Source organism: Lissotriton vulgaris, chromosome 6 (assembly GCF_964263255.1).
Source record: "Lissotriton vulgaris chromosome 6, aLisVul1.2, whole genome shotgun sequence".
Classification (NCBI taxonomy): Eukaryota; Metazoa; Chordata; class Amphibia; order Caudata; family Salamandridae; genus Lissotriton; species Lissotriton vulgaris.
The window spans coordinates 139,133,518-139,155,735 of NC_141694.1; the positions used below are offsets into that span (position 1 = coordinate 139,133,518).

The 22,218-nt window shown below is 36.5% G+C and overlaps 1 long non-coding RNA gene across 1 annotated transcript; it reads left to right on the plus strand.

The window, feature by feature from the left end:
- The first annotated feature begins 1,007 nt into the window (after positions 1-1,007).
- LOC147706918 (uncharacterized) lies at positions 1,008-22,008 on the plus strand. The gene is made up of 4 exons (XR_015296433.1): positions 1,008-1,080; positions 4,119-4,189; positions 13,299-13,372; positions 21,587-22,008. It is a non-coding gene; the product is annotated as an uncharacterized LOC147706918 (long non-coding RNA).
- The last annotated feature ends 210 nt before the right edge of the window (positions 22,009-22,218 follow it).

The following is a 22,218-nucleotide window of genomic DNA, read 5'->3' on the forward strand; positions in this document are numbered from 1 at the left end:
ATTATGTACATTTTGGATGCCTTGTTTGTGCGATGCCAGATTTTATTTAATATGCTGCAATCGTGGGGCTGAGAGTTAGCTGAGCACAAGCATGTGTTTGTCGCAACACTAGATTTAGTCAGAGCATGAAGGCCCGTTACATTTACTGAGAGCATAAAGAACCGTTAGGATAAGGTGAGACCCGACGACTTTCAGTGCAAAGTTATACATCGGCAAACTGTGCATTTAGGATGAAAATGTTTGCGCATGTAAGTTTAGGCCTTTCTGTGAAAGTAATCTGTCCTTTTGAGCAGCGGTATTACGAGCACATTTTTCTGTTTTATACGTGCAAACAAAGCAGTAATAATACGTATCACTTTAGATTTAAATTGTCTTGCATATACATTTGGCCAATTTCACCAAGTTTTTGTTTAATGCCTTTGAGTTCTTTTTGATACATCGCCAATAGGTACATTTACGATATAAATGTTTGCAAACTGTGCATTTAGGATGAAAATGTTTGCGCATGTAAGTATGCCTTTCTGTGAAACTAATTTGCAGTAAGAATACGTATCACTTTACAATTAAATTGTGTTGCATATACATTTGGCCAATTTCACCATGTTTTTGTTTAATGCCTTTCAGTTCTTTAGGTAAGACTAATCTTTCACACATATATATATATATATATATATATATATATATATATATATATATATATATATATATATATGTTTAGTTACAACTTTAGTTCACAAACTGCTATGCACGATGCGAGAAATTAAATAAAACACTGACAACATTCCTTGTTTTATTTTCACTACGTGCATGCACGGATTTCTATATTTTTAAAGGCACATACAAACCAGTAACGTGACGCAAATAATTGCCATACTATTACATTAGAACACATTAATCGCTAATACGCAAAGCTTTAGCTAAGATTCAATTTGCACAGTTTGCATGAGAAAATCACTGCTTGTTTTGCCTGCACTCGTAATCTTTTGCTAACGCTATATTTGTTTTATAGGGACAAAAAGTAGACGTTTGTTGCAACTGACCCATCGACTACACATATTTGAAATTCGTTATATAAACACGGTATGTTAATACTTTATTTATTTTACTTAATACATTACTTTTTTTAATAATTGCTGTCTGTACTGGGCATTCTTTGCTGTATAGTTATACACAAAATTTCGCTCATAAAGCACATCTTACGCGTTTGTACGTGAAAGCTGCACTGGTGAAGTTGTAGTCAGCAGAGAAGGAAAACTTATAACCAACACTTTTTTTACAGGTCCCTGTAGGAAATGCTTAGAAACTCATTTACCACACGCAATATACATAGATCTCCTTCTTTCCTGCCTTCCCTTTCAATTTCTTTCTTGCCTTTCCTTATCTCTCTCTCCTGCATTTACTCTGCATCTCCCTCACAATTTTACATTCACTGTCCTTCTTTCTTTCACTCTCGCACTATTCTTCTCTCCTTTTCTCCTACTTTCTCTTTCCTTTGCTCTCCCTCTCTCTCCTGCATCCTCTCTCTTCTGCCCTCACCCTATATCTTCATCCCCATCTTCTTTACAGGTCCCTGCAGCAAATGCTTACATACAAAGCTAGCACACGCAACATACATACATCTCCCTCTCTTGACTTCCATTTCAATTATGCATTCTTGCCTTTCTTTAACTCTCTTTTGCATTTACTCTGCATCTCCTTCCCCATTTTGCCATCCGTATTTCTCTTTAACTTACTCCTGCTCTATTCTTCCCTCACTATTACACCTTTCTTTCTTCTCTACCTCTTTTTTCATCCCCTCTCTTATAACTTCTCTCTCCTGTCTTCCCATCTTCTTTCCTTCTATCATGCACGCTTTTTCTTTTACTCCCTCATTCTATTCTCATATATCTCCTTCTTTCCTGCCTTCTCTTTCAATTTCTTTCTTGCCTTTCCTTATCTCTCTCTCCTGCATTTACTCTGCATCTCACTCACAATTTTACATTCACTGTCCTTCTTTCTTTCACTCTCACACTATTCTTCTCTCCTTTTCTCCTACTTTCTCTTTCCTTTGCTCTCCCTCTCTCCTGCATCCTCTCTCTTCTGCCCTCACCCTATATCTTCATCCCCATCTTCTTTACAGGTCCCTGCAGCAAATGCTTACATACTAAGCTAGCACATGCAACATACATACATCTCCCTCTCTTGACTTCCATTTCAATTTTGCATTCTTGCCTTTCTTTATCTCTTTTGCATTTACTCTGCATCTCCTTCCCCATTTTGCCATCAGTCTTTCTCTTTTATTTACTCCTGCTCTATTCTTCCCTCACTATTACACCTACTTTCTTTCTTCTTCTCCTCTCCCTCTTTTTTTCATCCCCTCTCTTATACCTTCTCTTTCCTTCTATCATGCACACTTTTTCTTTTACTCCCTCTCTATTCAGCTCTCACTTTTACTCATCCTTTCCTTCTCTCTCCTGCTCGCTATTTCTTGCGTCCTCCCCCTTACTCACAATTTTACATTCACTGTCCTTCTTTCTTTCACTCTCGCACTATTCTTCTCTCCTTTTCTCCTACTTTCTCTTTCCTTTGCTCTCCCTCTCTCCTGCATCCTCTCTCTTCTGCCCTCACCCTATATCTTAATCCCCATCTTCTTTACAGGTCCCTGCAGCAAATGCTTACATACTAAGCTAGCACATGCAACATACATACATCTCCCTCTCTTGACTTCCATTTCAATTTTGCATTCTTGCCTTTCTTTATCTCTTTTGCATTTACTCTGCATCTCCTTCCCCATTTTGCCATCAGTCTTTCTCTTTTATTTACTCCTGCTCTATTCTTCCCTCACTATTACACCTACTTTCTTTCTTCTTCTCCTCTCCCTCTTTTTTTCATCCCCTCTCTTATACCTTCTCTTTCCTTCTATCATGCACACTTTTTCTTTTACTCCTTCTCTATTCAGCTCTCACTTTTACTCATCCTTTCCTTCTCTCTCCTGCTCGCTATTTCTTGCGTCCTCCCCCTTCTGCTTGCTATCTCCCTCCTTATCTATTATGCTTATCTCTCCTACCTTCTCTTTTCCTATTCCTTCTATCTTTATTTCTCTCACCCTCTTGATATCTTTACCTTTTGCCCCTCTCTTCTTCCATACACTTTCCACCACTCTCCTTCTTTCTCTCCTCCTTATATCTTGCTCTTTTGTATTCCTTCTTTATTTCTCTCAATTGTGCCCACTCTATCCATCTTACCTTCACACTCTTGTGCTTTTCTTCTTTATCTACCCTTTTTCACATTCTTCTGTCACAATCTGGTTCCTCCCGTTCTCTCTCTTGCACTCTCTCTTCCTTTTTAAAAATACTTCTTTATCGCTCTCCTCTATATCTCTCTCCTTTCTGCTCTCTCTCTTCCCTCTCCATCCTGCCCCCTATTCCAGCTGCTCTCTCTTTCCTTCTTGCTCCCTCTCTATTATGCTTCTCTCTTTATCTCCCTCTCCTTTCTGCTTTTTTCTCTTGGCCATCGCTCTCCCTCTTGTCCCTCTTCCAATTGCTCCCTTGATTCTTTCTTGCTCATGTTTATCCTCCCTTGACCTTCTGCCTTCTCTCTCTCTCTCCCTTTTGCCCTCTCTCTTAGTTTCACTGTCTATCTCCTTCCCTATCTAGTTCTCACTTTCCATCTTGCACTCTTTTTTTGGCCTTTGACTCCATTCTGCACTCTTTTCACCCTTTCTATGTTCTCTCTCATGATCTCCATTTATCTTGCATCCTCTCTACTTCCTTATCTATCATACTTCTATTTCCTGCACTCTCTTCCTTCTTTATCTTTGTCTTCTTTTCACCTCTTTGCGTTCTCTCCTTATCAAGCTTCTCTTTCACTTGCACTCTTCCTCATCCTTTCTTCTTTATCTTTCTCCTTTTTTATTTACACTCCTTTTTCTTTTTGCCTATCCTCCCTCTTTCTTTCCATCTCTCTCTTCTTCCTGACCTCTATCTCTTTCTACCTTGCTACTTTATAGTCTTTACTTCTATACTAGTTACTCTATAATACATAGTGCTTCTAATTCTCTATTTACAACTTATAATATACTTCACACAAATGTCCTCACTCTTTTCAATTTTTGCTAACAGTATATTTTACTTTTACAGGACAAAAAATTTGCCATTTGGTGCAACTGCCCCATCGAAGACACATCTTTCAAATTCGTTCTTTCAACACGGTACGTTCATACTTAAAACTTTCATATATCTCATTCTTTCCTGCCTTTCCTTATCTCTCTCTCCTGCATTTACTCTGCATCTCCTTCACAATTTGACATTCACTGTCCTTTCTTTCACTCTCGCACTATTCTTCTCTCCTTTTCTCCTACTTTCTCTTTCCTTTGCTCTCCCTCTCTCCTGCATCCTCTCTCTTCTGCCCTCACCCTATATCTTCATCCCCATCTTCTTTACAGGTCCCTGCAGCAAATGCTTACATACTAAGCTAGCACACGCAACATACATACATCTCCCTCTCTTGACTTCCATTTCAATTTTGCATTCTTGCCTTTCTTTAACTCTCTTTTGCATTTACTCTGCATCTCCTTCCCCATTTTGCCATCAGTCTTTCTCTTTAATTTACTCCTGCTCTATTCTTCCCTCACTATTACACCTTTCTTTCTTCTCCTCTACCTCTTTTTTCATCCCCTCTCTTATAACTTCTCTCTCCTGTCTTCCCATCTTCTTTCCTTCTATCATGCACGCTTTTTCTTTTACTCCCTCACTCTATTCTCATATATCTCCTTCTTTCCTGCCTTCTCTTTCAATTTCTTTCTTGCCTTTCCTTATCTCTCTCCTGCATTTACTCTGCATCTCCCTCACAATTTTACATTCACTGTCCTTCTTTCTTTCACTCTCGCACTATTCTTCTCTCCTTTTCTCCTACTTTCTCTTTCCTTTGCTCTCCCTCTCTCCTGCATCCTCTCTCTTCTACCCTCACCCTATATCTTCATCCCCATCTTCTTTACAGGTCCGTGCAGCAAATGCTTACATACTAAGCTAGCACATGCAACATACATACATCTCCCTCTCTTGACTTCCATTTCAATTTTGCATTCTTGCCTTTCTTTCTCTTTTGCATTTACTCTGCATCTCCTTCCCCATTTTGCCATCAGTCTTTCTTTTATTTACTCCTGCTCTATTCTTCCCTCACTATTACACCTACTTTCTTTCTTTCTTCTCCTCTCCCTCTTTTTTTCATCCCCTCTCTTATACCTTCTCTCTCCTGTCTTTTAATCTTCTTTCCTTCTATCATGCACACTTTTTCTTTTACTCCCTCTCTATTCAGCTCTCACTTTTACTCATCCTTTCCTTCTCTCTCCTGCTCTCTATTTCTTGCATCCTCCCCCTTCTGCTTGCTATCTCCCTCCTTATCTATTATGCTTATCTCTCCTACCTTCTCTTTTCCTATTCCTTCTATCTTTATTTCTCTTACCCTCTTGATATCTTTACCTTTTGCCCCTCTCTTCTTCCATACACTTTCCACCACTCTCCTTCTTTCTCTCCTCCTTATATCTCGCTCTTTTGTATTCCTTCTTTATTTCTCTCAATTTTGCCCACTCTATCCATCTTACCTTCACACTCTTGTGCTTTTCTTCTTTATCTACCCTTTTTCACATTCTTTTGTCACAATCTGGTTCCTCCCGTTCTCTCTCTTGCACTCTCTCTTCCTTTTTTCAATTACTTCTTTATCGCTCTCCTCTATATCTCTCTCCTTTCTGCTCTCTCTCTTCCCTCTCTCTCCTGACCCCTATTCCAGCTGCTCTCTCTCCTTCCTTCTTGCTCCCTCTCTATTATGCTTCTCTCTTTATCTCCCTCTCCTTTCTGCTTTTTTCCCTTGGCCATCGCTCTCCCTCTTGTCCCTCTTCCGATTGCTCCCTTAATTCTTTCTTGCTTATGTTTATCCTCCCTTTACCTTCTGTCTTCTCTCTCTCTCTCCCTTTTGCCCTCTCTCTTAGTTTCACTGTCTATCTCCTTCCCTATCTAGTTCTCACTTTCCATCTTGCACTCGTCTTTCGGCCTTTGACTCCATTCTGCACTCTTTTCACCCTTTCTATGTTCTCTCTCATGATCTCCATTTATCTTGCATCCTCTCTACTTCCTTATCTATCATACTTCTATTTCCTGCACTCTCTTCCTTCTTTATCTTTGTCGTCTTTTCACCTCTTTGCGTTCTCTCCTTATCAAGCTTCTCTTTCACTTGCACTCTTCCTCATCCTTTCTTCTTTATCTTTCTCCTTTTTTATTTTCACTCCTTTTCTTTTTGCCTATCCTCCCCTCTTTCTTTCCATCTCTCTCTTCTTCCTGACCTCTATCTCTTTCTACCTTGCTACTTTATAGTCTTTACTATTGTACTAGTTACTCTATAATACATAGTGCTTCTAATTCTCTATTTACAACTTCTAATATACTTCACACAAATTTCCTCACTCTTTTCAATCTTTTGCTAACAGTATATTTTACTTTTACAGGACAAAAAATTTGCCATTTGGTGCAACTGCCCCATCAAAGACACATCTTTCAAATTCGTTCTTTCAACACGGTACGTTCATACTTAAAACTTATTTTACTTTAGACATTTTTTGGGTAGTACTTCCTGTCTGTACTGGGCATTCTTTGCTGGATAGTTATACACAAAGTTTGCCTCATAAACAACATTTAATTTAGTTTGGAGATGAAAGCTGCACTGGTGAGGTCGTAATCAGGAGAGAGGTCAAAGCTAAAGGAAAACTTATAACTAAGACTTTGTTTACAGGTCCCTGCACACACCCTATATCTTCCTCCCCATCCTGCAGCAAATGCTTAGATACTGAGTCAGCACATGCAACATACATACATCTCCCTCTCTTGCCTTCCCTTTCAATTTTGCATTCTTGCCTTTCCTCTCTCTTGCATTTACTCTGCATCTCCTTCATGATTTTGGCAGCAGTCTTTCTATTTTATTTACTCCTGCTCTATTCTTCCCTCACTTTCTCCTACTTTCCTTCTTTCTTTTCCTCTCCCTCTTTTGCATCCCTTCTCTTCTACACTCTCTCCTGTATTCCCATCTTCTCTTTCCTTCTATCATGCACTTTCTTTTACTCCCTTACTCTATTCTGCTCTCACTTTTACTCCTCCTTACCTTCTCTCTCATGCTCTTTCTATCTTGCGTCTCGGCTTGCTCTCTCCCTACTTATCTATTATGCTTATCTTTCATGCCTTCTCTTTACCTATTCCTTATATCTTTATCTCTCTCTCCCTCTTGCTCCCTTTACCTTTTGCCCCTCTCTAATTCTTGCATACCCCTTCCATCTCTCTCCTTTTTTCTCTACTTCGTATATCTCGCTATCTCTCTTGAATTCATTCTTTATCTCTCTATTTCCTGCGTCCTTTCTCCCTTCTGCTTGCTCTCTCCCTCCTTTTCTATCATGCTTATCTCTTCTGCCCTCTCTTTTCCTATTCCTTCTATCTTTATCTCTCTCCCTCTTGCTCTCTTACCTTTTGCCCCTCTCTTCTTCTTGCATACCCTTTCCATCTCTCTCCTTTCTTTCTCTCCTCCTTATGTCGCTATCTTGTATTCCTTCTTTATTTCTCTTTATTTTGCCCACTCTCTCCATCTTACATTCACACTCTTGTGCTTTTCTTCATCTACCCTCTCTCACCTTTATGTTATGTTATGTTACGTAACTCTTATATAGCGCATGGCTACCCCAGCAACGAGGCGTCCCAGCGCTTGCAGACAGGTCCAATCACATAACAGCCGGAGGAATGCGGCAGGATATCTATTCACCGCGGAACCCTAAATAGAAGAAAACAGCCAAGTTTTTACTTGTTTTCGAAATTGTAGGTGGTTTGTGATGGAACGTACACCTAGAGGAATAGAGTTCCAGAGTTTTGGGGCCCGAAACCTAAAGGAGCGGCCACCAGCTCTACACCTCCGAATCTTGATGGTACAGGCAAGGAAGAGGTCCGCAGACCGGAGTGCACGCTGTGGAACATAGAAGGAACAGATTCCTTGCAAGATTTTAGGACCTAGACAATGTAACATTCTATGCATAACACACAGGGTCTTAAATTGAATGCGTTGTTTTACGGGCAGCCAATGGAGCCTGCGCAAAACCTGAGAGGTATGGCAGCGTCTTGGTAAGCCGAACAGGGTCCGAGCTGCCGCATTCTGAGCTTTCTGTAGTCTATTGATGACTGTCAGATTGGACCCAAGCATTAATACATTGCAATAGTCCAGATGGGATAGGACCATAGCCTGGACAATTGTCTGACGGGTGGAAGATTCAAAGAAGCCAAGAATAGGTTTCAGAGAGTGCAGGCGGCCATAGCAAGTACCAGCTATCCTCTTCGCATGGGAATCCAGGGTGAGAGCATCATCTAAGATCACACCTAGATTCTTAACTTCCTTCTTGGGCATAGGCGGTGAGCCCAATGTAGGGGGCCACCACCGCTCGTCCCACTTTTGAGTGTCCGGGCCAACCAGGAGGACTTCAGTCTTAGATGAATTTAACTGAAGACAGTTCTCCGTAAGCCAGCTGGAAATGGCCACGATATCCTCTTGGAATTTGGCTTGATCACCAACGATGTTATTAGAGAAGGTGAAGATCAGCTGTGTATCGTCCGCATAAGATATTAGTTCGATGTTACGTTCCCTGGCCAATGTGGCCAGGGGGCGGACATACACATTAAACAGCGTGGGGCTGAGGGCAGAGCCCTGAGGAACACCACAGCCCAATGGAAAACTGCCGGATGAGTACGGGGGAGCATGAACCTGGAAGGAACGGTCAGATAGAAATGACATGAACCAGTCCAGAGCATCCTCTCTGACACCTATCTCCCATAGCCTCTTGACTAGGATCCCATGGGAGACGGTGTCGAACGCCGCACTCAAATCTAGCAGCTTCTTTCTTCCATCACAATCTGTTTCCTCCCGATCTCTTTATCGCTCTCCTATATATCTCTCTCCTTTCTGCTCTCTCTTCCCTCTCCCTCCTGCCCCCTATTCCATCTGCTCTCTCTTTCCTTCTTGCTCCCACTCGATCATGCTTCTCTCTTTATCTCCCTCCTTTCTGCTCTTTTCTCTTTGCCATCAATCTCCCTCTTGCCCCCTCTTCCAACTGCTCCCTTCTTACTTATTTCTTGCTCATGCCCACCCTCCCTTTACCTCCTGCCTTTTCTCTCTCTCTCTCTCCCTTGCTCTCCCTTTTGCCCTCTCTCTTACTTTCACTTTCTATCTCCTTCCCTATCTTGTTCTCCATTTCCATCTTGCACTCCTTCTCTTTCTTGCCCTCTGACTCCATTCTGCACTCTCTTCTCTCTTCTCTCTCCTTTTTGCTCTCTTTCTTCTCCCTCCTGCCCCCTATTCCATCTGCTCTCTCTCCTTCCTTCTTCCTCCCTCTCTATCATGATTCTTTTTTTATCTCCCTGCTGCTATTTTCCCTTTGCCATCACTCTCCCTCTTGCCCCCTCTTCCAACTGCTCCCTTCTTAATTTTTTCTTGCTCATGCACACCCTCCCTTTAACTCCTGCTTTCTCTCTTTCTTGCTCTTCCTTTTGCACTCTGTGAGTTTCACTCTCTATCTCCTTCCCTATCTTGTTCTGCCTTTCCATCTTGCACTCCTTCTATTTTTTGCCCTCTGACTCCATTCTGCAGTCTTTTCCCCCTTTCTACGTTCTCTCTCATGATCTCCATTTATCTTGCATCCTCTCTACTTCCTTATCTATCATACTTCTATCTCCTGCACTCTCTTCCTCTTTCTTCCTTATCTTTCTCTATCTTCTTTTCACCTCCTCTCTGCGTCCTCCGTTCTTTCTTTTGCACTCTCTCTTCCTTTTTTTAATTACTTCTTTATTGCTCTTTCTTTTCTATATATCTCTCCTTGCTGCTCTCTTCCTTCTTCTTCCTGCCCCCTATTCCATCTGCTCTCTCCTTTCTTCTTGCTCCTTTTCTATCTATCATGCTTCTCTGTCCTGCACTCTCCTTTTTTCTTTTATCTTTTCCTCTTTCTAATACTCTCCGTGTTCCTCTTCCTCCCTATCTATCATTCTTCTCTCTATCTCCTTTATGCTTTCTTTTCTCTCTACCGTCCCTCTCTCCTGCACCCTCTTCCATCTGCTCTCTCTCCCTCCCTCCTTCTTGCTCATGCCCTACTTCTTACTCTTCCTTTACCTTCTGCCTTCCTCCTCTTTCTTCTTACTCCTGCGTCTTATCTCCTTCCTGCCTTCACTCTCCATCTCTGTCCTCATCTTGTCTTCTCTTTCTATCTTGCACTCTTTGGCTCACTGTCTCAGTCTCCATGGTGCAAGGACCCCCATAGAGAGAGATGTAGATGGAGGGCAGTAAGAAGAGAGCAGTTGGAAGAGGGGGCAAGAGGAAGAGTGATGGCAAAGGGAAAAAAAAGCAGAAAGGAGAGGGAGATAAAGAATAATGATAGATAAGGCAAGAGAGAGAGAGGATGCAGAGAGTGAGAAAGAGAAAAAACAGATAAAAGAGAGAAAGTTAAAAGGATAAAAGAGGGAGCAAGTGCAAGAGAGAAGAATAGTACATAGGGAGGAAGAGAAAGGGAAGACAAAAAGAAAAGTAAGGGTAGAATGAAGTCAAAAATTCCTTTTCAAACTTAAAAAAAATTCCGGTCATTCAAAAGAGACAGTCATTTATTTGTTACAAAACACAACATCGCTTACCTGAAAGTAGTTACGCCAAGGAGGAGACCCGACACGGAAACACTAGAGAGAACAGCCCAAAAAAGAAACATATTAGAAGAATATAAACAAAATAGCCGAACACCTGTAAGAGAAATACAAATTACATTACATTTTGAATCGCGTACCTGAAATCCCTTGTGCCACGGAGACAGCGAGCCATGGATCCCAAGACAAAATGCCGACCGGAAATAGTTACTATCTTGCACTCTTTGTTTTCTATCTTCTCGCTCCATTGTACCCTTACTTTTCTTTTTGTCTTCCCTCTCTCTTCCTCCCTATCTACTATTCTTCTCTCTTGCACTTTCTCCCTCTTTTATCCCTTTTACTTTCTCTCTTTTCTATCTTTTATCTGTTTTTTCTTCTTGCTCACTCTCTGCATCCACTCTTTCTCTCCTTCCTTATCTATCATTATTCTCTTTATCTCCCTCTCCGCTTTTTTTCCCCTTTGCCACCACTCTTCCTCTTGCCCACTCTTCCAACTGCTCTCTTCTTTACTGCCCTCCATCTACATCTCTCTCTATGGGGGTCCTTGCACCATGGACACTGAGACAGCGAGCCAAAGATCCCAAGACAAAATGGCAACCGGAAATACTTGGCCAACACTGCTGTCAAATACCTGCAACAAAAGAAAAAAAAATTTGTCAAATTCGGAGCATTCAAAGTGACAGTATTATTAGCTTTACAAAAGACAAAATTGCTTACCTGAAAGTCCTTACACCACTGAGACGGGCCTCTTGCTCCTGCACCTTCTTCCATCCATTCCTCCTTCTTGCTCATTCCCTACATCCTACCCTCCCTTTTTCTCTCTCTCTCGTGTCCTCTCTCCTTCCTGCCTTCACTCTCTATCTACGTCTCCATCTTGTCTTCACTTTCTATCCTGCACTTTTTACTTGCTATCTTCTCACTCCATTCTGCACTTACTTTTCTTCTTGCTTTCCATCTCTCTTGATCTCTCTTATGTGTCTTCTCTCTTCATCAACACTTTCTAGCTACTTTGTGTGCTTTACACACATTTTTCCACTTCACTTCCCAAAGTTAGTGTTAGCATCCCTATAAGGCTATATAGATATATAGATGGTGTTAACTATAGTGTTTATTTAGGAACACTATGCCACAACTATGGAGCACCCTGGACAAACGCAATGACCTATATTTACAACTAATTGTGTGAAAGTTTTATATGTTTTTCTGTTATTTCTTTTACAGGTGCACAAACACTCCGCAATTAGGAGTATTTTTGGAATGAGCAATTGCTCTTCCCCCTTTTCTTATGCACTAAATCATTTTTTTGATATTTTCACTTTCACGCCCCCAGGTCAGGGTGGACGATTAGAGAGTCCATACCGCCGGGGCATAATTCTGTCATTATAAATGCCTAAGAAAATTTAAACAACTGTAAAGGATGAAACATGTTGACTGACTAATTAGTATTTTAAATTAACAAATCCATTACCTTGGGCATTAAATTCAGACACATAACTCTTTCATTTGTGTACTAAGCATCAAGAATTATAGAATTGTACTTACACATTAGGCACTTTTAATTATAAAACTCACAACATGCCTTTTCACACAACCAGCTCCGCAGTCTTCTGGCGTCGTAGCACACCAAAGAGGCATTCGGCCTCTTTGGTGGGGCCCAATGATGAAGCATGACTCTGACTAGGTCAGTGTGTGAGGGCTTTCTTTTCCACCTAAAGTGAGTGTGCAATTCCCCAGTTGCATCACTCAGTCTCTGTGGCAATTTGAGACTTATTTAACGTCTCTTCTCTTGTTTATTTAGATTTAACAGGGGACTAAGTGTTCCTTAATCTCCCTGCCTCTCCTATTGTTCTTTTGTACTTGCTTAAAATTACAAACAATGCTTCTAATACACTCTTTACAACTTCTAATAAAATTCACATTGTGTAATTTACATTTCTATCTTTTTTTTCTACCTTCCTTTCTACACCTCTATATCCTCTCTCTTCCTTATCATACTTCTCTCTTTTCCTTATCTTTCCTACTTTATCTTTCTCTTCATCTTTCCACTACTCTCAATCTTGCCTATCCACCCCTCTTTATTTCCATCTCTTCTTCCTGCCCTCCATCTCTCTCTATCTTGCTCACTTTATCCTCCTTACTACTATACTTTACTAGTTACTCTATACTACATACACTTCTAATACTCTATTTACGACTACTAATATGCTTCATCACTCAGTCCACACACATACTACACATACAACTTCTACACATAGTCTTAAAGTATGTACTACATATACACTTTGTACACACAATTTCTACACATATGCCTTTATACATATACGTTCGCCACTCATTACACATGCACTCTTTACACATGCACTCTTTACACCTGCACTCTTTACACATGCACTCTAGTCACAATGTTTCAAAAACCTATATCAACATACAATACAATACACTATATAGTATTAAATATAACTTACTGTATACACTTTTTAATACTAGTAATTAATTAAAATGAAAAAACTTTTTGCTAAATATTTTTATATACTAACAATGATTAGGAGTATCGAGCCACTTTTATTATATTAATATGTAAACTCAATAATAATGCTTGTTTTCATTCTTCCTTAGATTGCCAATTGATTGAATAAGATCAGACGTTCATAATTGTTTGACACAACATCATCAGTGAAAACATCATCACGGTAAAAGTATCTATTTTGCTTCTGTATTCACTTGTAAGTATAGAAATAGCAAGGAAAAAATAAGACACATATATCAACACACACACACACACACACACACATATATATATATATATATATATATATATATATATATTGTATATACTTATAATTAGGAAATATCATATAGAAGATTTACATAGGTAACATTAATCTTAAGAAAATAAAATTAGTTAAGAAAAAAGTAAAACTAATTGCTTTGTTTTGCTACCAGCTCCAACTATAAAACAGGTCAAAAACAACAATAGAGTGGATTTAGATAATAAAAACTAAACCTAATCATATATATAATTATTTATTTAAAAAAATTATATATATATTTATATACTTACCATTGAAAATTATTTCTTTTGTAAAGACAATTGCTAATTGTTTGGAAATATATACAATTAAAAGTATCTTTTTTAAATAAGTTATCAACCTGTAACTTGAAATCTATTTAAAAACAGTAAAATAACTATATATATATACATATAAATATATACATATATATATATATATATATACACGCTAATAGTATTAATTATAGCTAGTACATCACTAAAATTGTAAAAAAGATACATCTAAAGTTGCTACCTAAAATACAAAGCAAAAAAATAGTGTAAAATTAAATTAATTGCCTTGGATTATAGTTAACTACAAAACAAATATAAATTAGCTATAGATATATATATATATTATATAAGAGAGAGAGAACGAAAAAAGACTCAGGTATAACAAAAAAATCTAGCAATACTGTAGCGATATCAAATTATTTAATAAATTAGCTTAGCTAAGATGCAAATACTAGCAGCAGATTATCATCAAGGTCATGACAAATTTACATGCAATTCTAGAGGTTATCAATGCTTGCCAAATAGTACATTTGCAATTATACACAACTATTACAAAGATGCACATACATGGACTAAAGAAGACTTGCATTACATTATGAAATTAGGTGATGCTTTATATATAGATATGCATTTACTTAATAGCGAACAACTTAGGCATCCAGATGAGTTACCAAATTTTATTGAACACAATACTACTATCTATTCTCTTAAACTTAAAGAACCTTATTATGGAGACATATTACAACAATGTGACCCTTTGTTTCCAAATCTCAACCAAATATTAAAACCTGCACTTGATTACAACTCCGGTGTTATACTTTGCATGGAAATTTATGTTATTTCCATTTTTAAGAAAAATGATTCGTACTTTGTTTTTGACTCACATAGTCGTGATAACACTGGAATGCCTCACCCAAATGGAACATGTATTACTATACAGTTCAGATTTGAAAAACTTCTAGAGTACATCACAAATCTGGCACACTATCTAAAGAAACCAAACATGAATTGTGTACCGTATGAATTAACTCCAATACAAATAAGTACGATTAAAAAAGAATCACTTCAAAAAGCAATGGTGCTTCATGAAAAAAATAAGAATGCAGTAGCACCGAAAAATATTTATGTGTATTCTACTAAAGCTAGTGAAAAAATTTTCACACAAGCATTTGAAATGCGTATAGAAAGTGCCAAAAAATTCATTCAGAGATGTCAATCTAAAAAAAACACTTTTTTGAATAAGGAACAGCCATTAGCATCTTTAGATAATACTCCTAGTACTAGTACATATTCCTGTGCAATTCTCACTACAACAGGGCCGAATAATCTATCTAAAAACAACAGCAAGCAGATCAGCACAACACAATATACTAATACACCACAAGAGACTACTCCTACTGACACATATGCAAGTATACTTAAGAAAACACTAAAGGGCAACACAGAAAGACAACATATTAATAGCACACACATAAATGTACAACAGACAATACCAGCAAGTAATTTAAATACCAACACATATTCTAGTAATGTAATTAATAGCACACACATAAATGTACAACAAACAATATACACAAGTAATTTACATACAAACACATATTCAAGTGATTACTATAATACATATAAACTTATTACTGGAAGTAATGACAGTTTACTTCATGATAATATACACAATAGCACATTGCACAACAAGGAAAGTAGCACAAATAATACCAATATAGATTCAAATATTTTAACACAAACACCACAAGAAATTCCCTTTTTACATAACACACATCCACAGGAAAAAAATACACATAGTGATAAAAGTATTCACTATACACATTCTCTTCAAAATAGTATATTTGCTATTCTAAAGAACTACTGTAAACCAGCATATATTTGGGATAGTGTAGACTTGCACTGTATTATGAATCTTGGAGATGCTTTGTACACTGAAATGCACTCTGTTGATGAACAAGATTGTATGCAACCTCTAAAGTTACCAAATTACATAGTTAGCAATGACATAATCTATTCTACAAAGCTCAAAAAATGCTTTAGCGAAGAACTAACAAAATCAGCACAAACTTTACATAGTAAATTTATATCTGCATTAACTTCTACAATTAATTCACAAACTGGTGTATTGATCTCTATAGGTAGATATATAATTTCAGTCTTCAAAACTATACATACATACTCTCTATTTGATTCACATAGCCAAAATGAAAATGCAATACAACATCCTAATGGAACATGTATTGCTATCCAAATTGACTATTAATCTTATTATAGAATACATCCTAAAGTTAGGCAATAGAGAACAAATTACTAATTCTGAGAGTATTATTTTAGATTTAACTACAGTGAACATAACAACAATTAGCAAAAAAGGATTACAGCAAACACAACGGAATCATAAACAAGGAAATGTAAAGTCTAGAAAAAGCATATATGTTCATACGACACATATATCTATAAATGCATTAGGGGAAATTCCTTCAAATAACTTACAAGTAGAAAATACAATAATAAACACACAAAACAGCAATAGTCAAGACAATAGACTGCATGTAACAGAAGACAGTTATTTAGCTTCACACATAGCTCTTAACAATACTGAGATAATAAACACATTAACAGCTGATGTTGAATCACTAATTCAAACAACCAATATAGAAATTCTAGAAATAAACAGTAATAGAAAAAGAAAACGGACACAAAACAAAGAGAATGAACCTAATCATAGAGATATAGCAGGTCAAACAACAAATGTTATAATTAGGATATTTCAGGAAGAAATATGATATGGACCTGAGTACACTTGCACTATTTGCAATCAACTATCGCATAAGCAAAGTCTTCAAAAAACAAACAGTATTAGTAAGAGAGATAAATTCATAGAATGTAACATTAGCAAATACAGAACAGACGAGATATGCAGAACATGTTACACATATATATCTAAAGACAAAATACCTCCATGTTCAGTATATAATGGGATGACATTTCCTGATATCCCAGCAGTCTTACACTTGCATAACTTAGAAGAAAGATTAGTATCACCAAGAATACCTTTTTTACAAATTAGAACATTACCACGTGGATTCCAAAAATCTCTATCAGGTGCAGTAGTAAATGTACCTGCAGACGTTATGACAACAGTAACTGTTTTACCAAGGCAAATTAATGATAACATGACAATTCCAATAAAATTAAAAAGAAAATTAAGTTATAAATCTTATACCCATTATGAAAATGTTAGACCAAACAAAGTAAAACGTGCACCTTTATATTTAGCCACTACTAGCACTTTGTTTCAAGAATATGGAATCACTATTAATAAAGATTGGGATTATACAACACAAGATATACATTCTTGTGATGAGACTTCAGGTACAAGTTATATGTCAGATTCCTCAGACAACATTCCAGCAGGAAATTTAGATACTATGTTAGATAATGAAACTATTACTACAGAAACAAATAATATTTTAAGTTTAGCACCTGCAGAATATAACACACCAAGAGGCTTGTATGAAGACAAAGATTCTGAATATTTGGCATTCCCAACTATATTTTGCGGAAAACGAAGGCCAACTAATAAAGAAAGGCATGTCCCAATACATTACAGCATAATCTGTCAATCAGAAGTAAGAAGTAATGATCTAAGAGTAGCAAAGTGTGTTACTAATCTTTTCTTTAAATTAAAAACATTACACATTAAACAATTACAGAGCAAAATATTTATATCTCTTAGAAAATACTTTAATAATGGAAACATTATAACTGCCAAAGACATAAAAAATAAATTAGATACAATTTTACAGTATAATGAAGGATACAAAATACTTAAAACTATCCGTAGTTCACCACCATATTGGGAGCAATGCAAAAAAGACCTCTTTGCTATGATTAGACAATTAGGATTACCAACATTTTTTTAACTTTATCTGCTGCAGAAACGAAATGGTATCACTTAATTAACATATTATTACGTACAGAAAAAAGACCAGAATGCACAAAAGAAGAATTTAAAAATATGTCATGGGAAACAAAATGCCAATTAATACAGCAAAATCCCATTACATGTGCAAGACATTTTGACTTCCAAGTTAGGAAATTATTTAATTCTATTTTATTGCATGAAAGTAATCCGATTGGCAAAATTATTGATTACTTTTATAGAGTGGAATTCCAACAACGGGGATCACCACATATACATGCTATAATATGGATAGAAAATGCTCCACTATATGAAACTTCTGATAGAAATGAAGTCACTACTTTCATAAATAAGTATGTTACATGTGCAAAAACACAAGAACCAGATATAGAGTCTTTACTACCTCTACAAAGACACGGCCATACCAAAAACTGCCGTATCAAACATAAAAGAACATGCAAATATCATTATCCCAGATATCCAATGCCTGAAACTTTTATACTAGAACCAATAGAGCTAGACAAAACAAATAACGAGCTCTTACAGCAAATTGAACTAATACATCTAACTATAAACAGCCAAGAATTTTCAAATTATACTTTTGAACAGTTTTTACATTCAATGAACATAGATCTAAAACAATATACTTTATGTATACAATCTAGTATAGAAAAAAATACTATTTTCTTGAAAAGGACACCAGCTGAATGCTTTATAAATAACTACAATCCAACTATTTTGAAAGCATGGCAAGCAAACATAGATATACAATACATCTTAGATGCATATGCATGTGCTGTGTATATTGTTTCATACATTAGTAAATCACAGCGAGGAATGAGCAAATTAATTGCCCAAGCTGCTAAAGAAGTACATGCCAATCCAAGTATTAAAGAACAACTTAAGCATATAGGTAACAAATTCTTAAACTGTACAGAAATAAGTGCCCAAGAAGCAGCATATCTAATACTACAAATTCCTTTACGGAAAAGTTCAAGATCTTTTGTATTTATCAATACAAGTCCTAATGAAAAGCGTACATACTTATTAAAAGACATCGAAACTATCAATTCTTTACCAGATGAGTCTTGTAAAATACAATATGATAATATTATAGTGAGGTACAGCAAACGCCCTGTAAAATTAGAAACATGTACATTAGCTGACTATGCATCTATGTATAATGAAAAGAAAAAATGTAAAGGAAAAGAAGAAACAGGCCATGACAATTTCCTTATTGAAAATAACTTTCATAGCTCAGATGACGAAGAACTTGAGATAAATTTAGTAGACGAAACAAACTACATAAAAAGAAAAAAAGCAAGAGTAATTCGCTATTGCAGATTTAACATCAAAAATGACTCCGAAAATTACTATAGAGAATTGCTCATGCTTTTTTACCCATGGCGAAATGAACATAATATAATTAATAACAAGGAAACTTATTATGAACGCTATCTAGAACTTAAAAATGCAGTTGATTCTAACCATAATAAATATAATAAACATAATAAACAACTAACAACTAATAGCAATGAAACTAGTATATTAGATACATTGCTACCACCAATAGATACAGAAGAAGATAACACCATATTCCATGAAGTGCAAAATAATGAAAACCCATTGTATGACCTATCATTTGATTTAGGGATTAGAAGTACAAGTAGAGAAGAAGCACTAAGCAATAACATAATGCCAAAAGAACAATAAGATAGTATAATGCAAAATCTAACAGCAGAACAACTTAACTTTATATATCATCATTTGCATTGGGTTAAAACAAAAGAAACACCATGCTACACATTTTGTACAGGTGGTGCAGGAGTAGGCAAAAGTTTCCTTATAACAGCACTTTACCAAACATTAGTACGTTATTACAATACAAAAGCAGGAGAAAACCCAGATAACATATATGTATTGCTTACAGCTCCAACTGGCAAAGCAGCACATAACATTCAAGGCAAAACACGACATAGTACTTTTAAAATACCTATTTCACAAACACTAACTCATAGACAGCTAACTCATGAGAATAGAAGCACACTACAAGGTCAGCTAATGCATCTTAAATTGCTAATAATTGATGAACTATCAATGGTAGGGGCTAATGTATTCAACTTTATACATACTAGATTGCAAGAGATAAAAATGTCTGATCTCCCTTTTGGCGGAATATCTATTTTAGCAATTGGAGACTTTTACCAATTGAAGCCAGTTTTTGACCCATACATATTTGACAACCCAAAACATTCATATAGGCCAGTAAGTACTAATTTATGGCAGACACATGTCAAGTTATTTGAGTTGACTAAAATAATGAGACAACAAAATGACTTGCCATTTGCTGAACTACTAAACAGATTAAGAGAAGGGAAACAAACAAATGAAGATATTATACAGATAAAAACATGAGAAATAGAGCCAGCTGAAAACATTAGCAAAACAATCCCTTACATTATGGGAACTAACAATGAAGTCAATAGCATAAATAATGCAGTTTTATTAGAACATATAACCCATTACCCAGTTTACACAGCTACAGCAATAGATACAGTTGCAGCAGACTTAAGTGAAGCAGTAAAAAAAAAAATACTCCAACAGTTGCCTAAAACAATGAGCCTGCCATCAATATTACATATTGCATTGCAATTAAGATATGATTTAACTAACAATATAAATGTCAATGATGGTTTAACAAATGGTGCAACAGGTATAGTAGAATTTGTAGAAACTATCAATAACAGCCCAAATGTAATTTGGATTAATTTTGATAAAGAAACAGTAGGCAAATTAACAAGACAAGAAAACAAACACATATATCACAGTAATATTTTGCCTCATTGGACACCCATTCATGCTATTACACGGCATTTCCAATATACACAGAAATTTATAACTATTATACGCAAACAATTCCCATTGCGACAATCATCTGCAAGAACTATACATAGAACACAAGGAGAAACAATTGAGCCCATTTACATTCACTTTAACAACAGTAAAGTACATCATCTGCATTATGTAGCTTTAAGCAGAGCTAAATCTTTAGACAACATATACATTAGAAACTTTCAGCAAGACAAAATAGCTGTACATCCAAAAGTACATGAAGAAATGACACGTTTAAGAACACACATGCAATTACAAATATCAGTACCACAATTAGATAGCTATAGACAACAGTGTAATATAATTGTCCATAACATACGGTCCTTGCAAAGAAATTACACTGCTATTAAATCAGACAAAAATATCATGAACAGTGATAATATATGCCTCACTGAAATAAACACAACTAGAAAAGCAGGTAAGAATACGTTCTTAATAGAACAATATCACCTAGTATTATTTGATAAATTTCACAACCAGCACACAAAGCATGGTATTGCCATTTATTACAAAAAAAACATGCTTTTATCGCCAATATATCAAACACAACACGAAATTGACTTTTTATTTTTCGCTCAGCATCTTAATGATTCTGAATACTTATTTATTATACTGTACAAACCACCACATGTACTTTTGCAGACATTATTACAAGTTTTAAGTAGCATAATTAACTTGTATCCAAATTCGAAATATGTCATCATGGGAGACTTCAATATAGATTTAACACAAATGTCACCAAACAGAACTTTGCTATTAGAATATATGCTGCAGCAATTTCAATGCCAGCAAAAAATACAACAATACACAACAGACTACAATTCAACACTAGATCACATCTATACTAATGACAACATCATGCACTACGGTACATTAGAATCATATTATAGTGATCACAAAGCATTATGGGTGGCAGTTTAAAATGCAACCACTTCATTAACATGCTATTTTATTATAGGTAATAGCAAAAGGGGAAAAATGTATGTTCAGAATGTGTACTAACATTTTCTCTCGTTTCAGATGATTTCCATACAAGACCTCAAAAAAATGAAACATGAAGACAACAAACCGTACCAAAAAACAATCCGAGCCAACGTTATAAAATGTTCGACAAAAACAAACTATACAAATGCTAAACAAGAGAACAAAGTCATGTATCATCTAGCTCTAGCTGATGAAAGTAGTTGCATTAAAGCAACGTGCTACAATGAGCCATTTTACCAGCAAACTAAAGAAGGACAAGCTATTATGATTCGCAATTTCTTAGCCAAAAACAATGTGATTATCATCACGAAACAAACGAAACTATCACGCATGATCCCCTTAACTATACCTCAAGAAATAATACAGGAGGCAGAATATATCCTACAACCCCCTGCTCCACCAATATCACCTATAAAAACAGTTAAAGCAGCTTCACTACGCTCATTAATGAGCATTTCTGGGACTATTGCAGAGGTAAGCTTATAAAAAGAAAGAAAATTATCACACACACCCTTTTACACACACACTATATACCAAAAACTCTTGCACACAATACTTACCGCTTTGACAGACTCTCACTCTTTGACAGACTCTCTCTCTTTGACAGACTCTCTCTCTTTGACAGACTCTCTCTCTTTGACAGACTCTCTCTCTTTGACAGACTCACT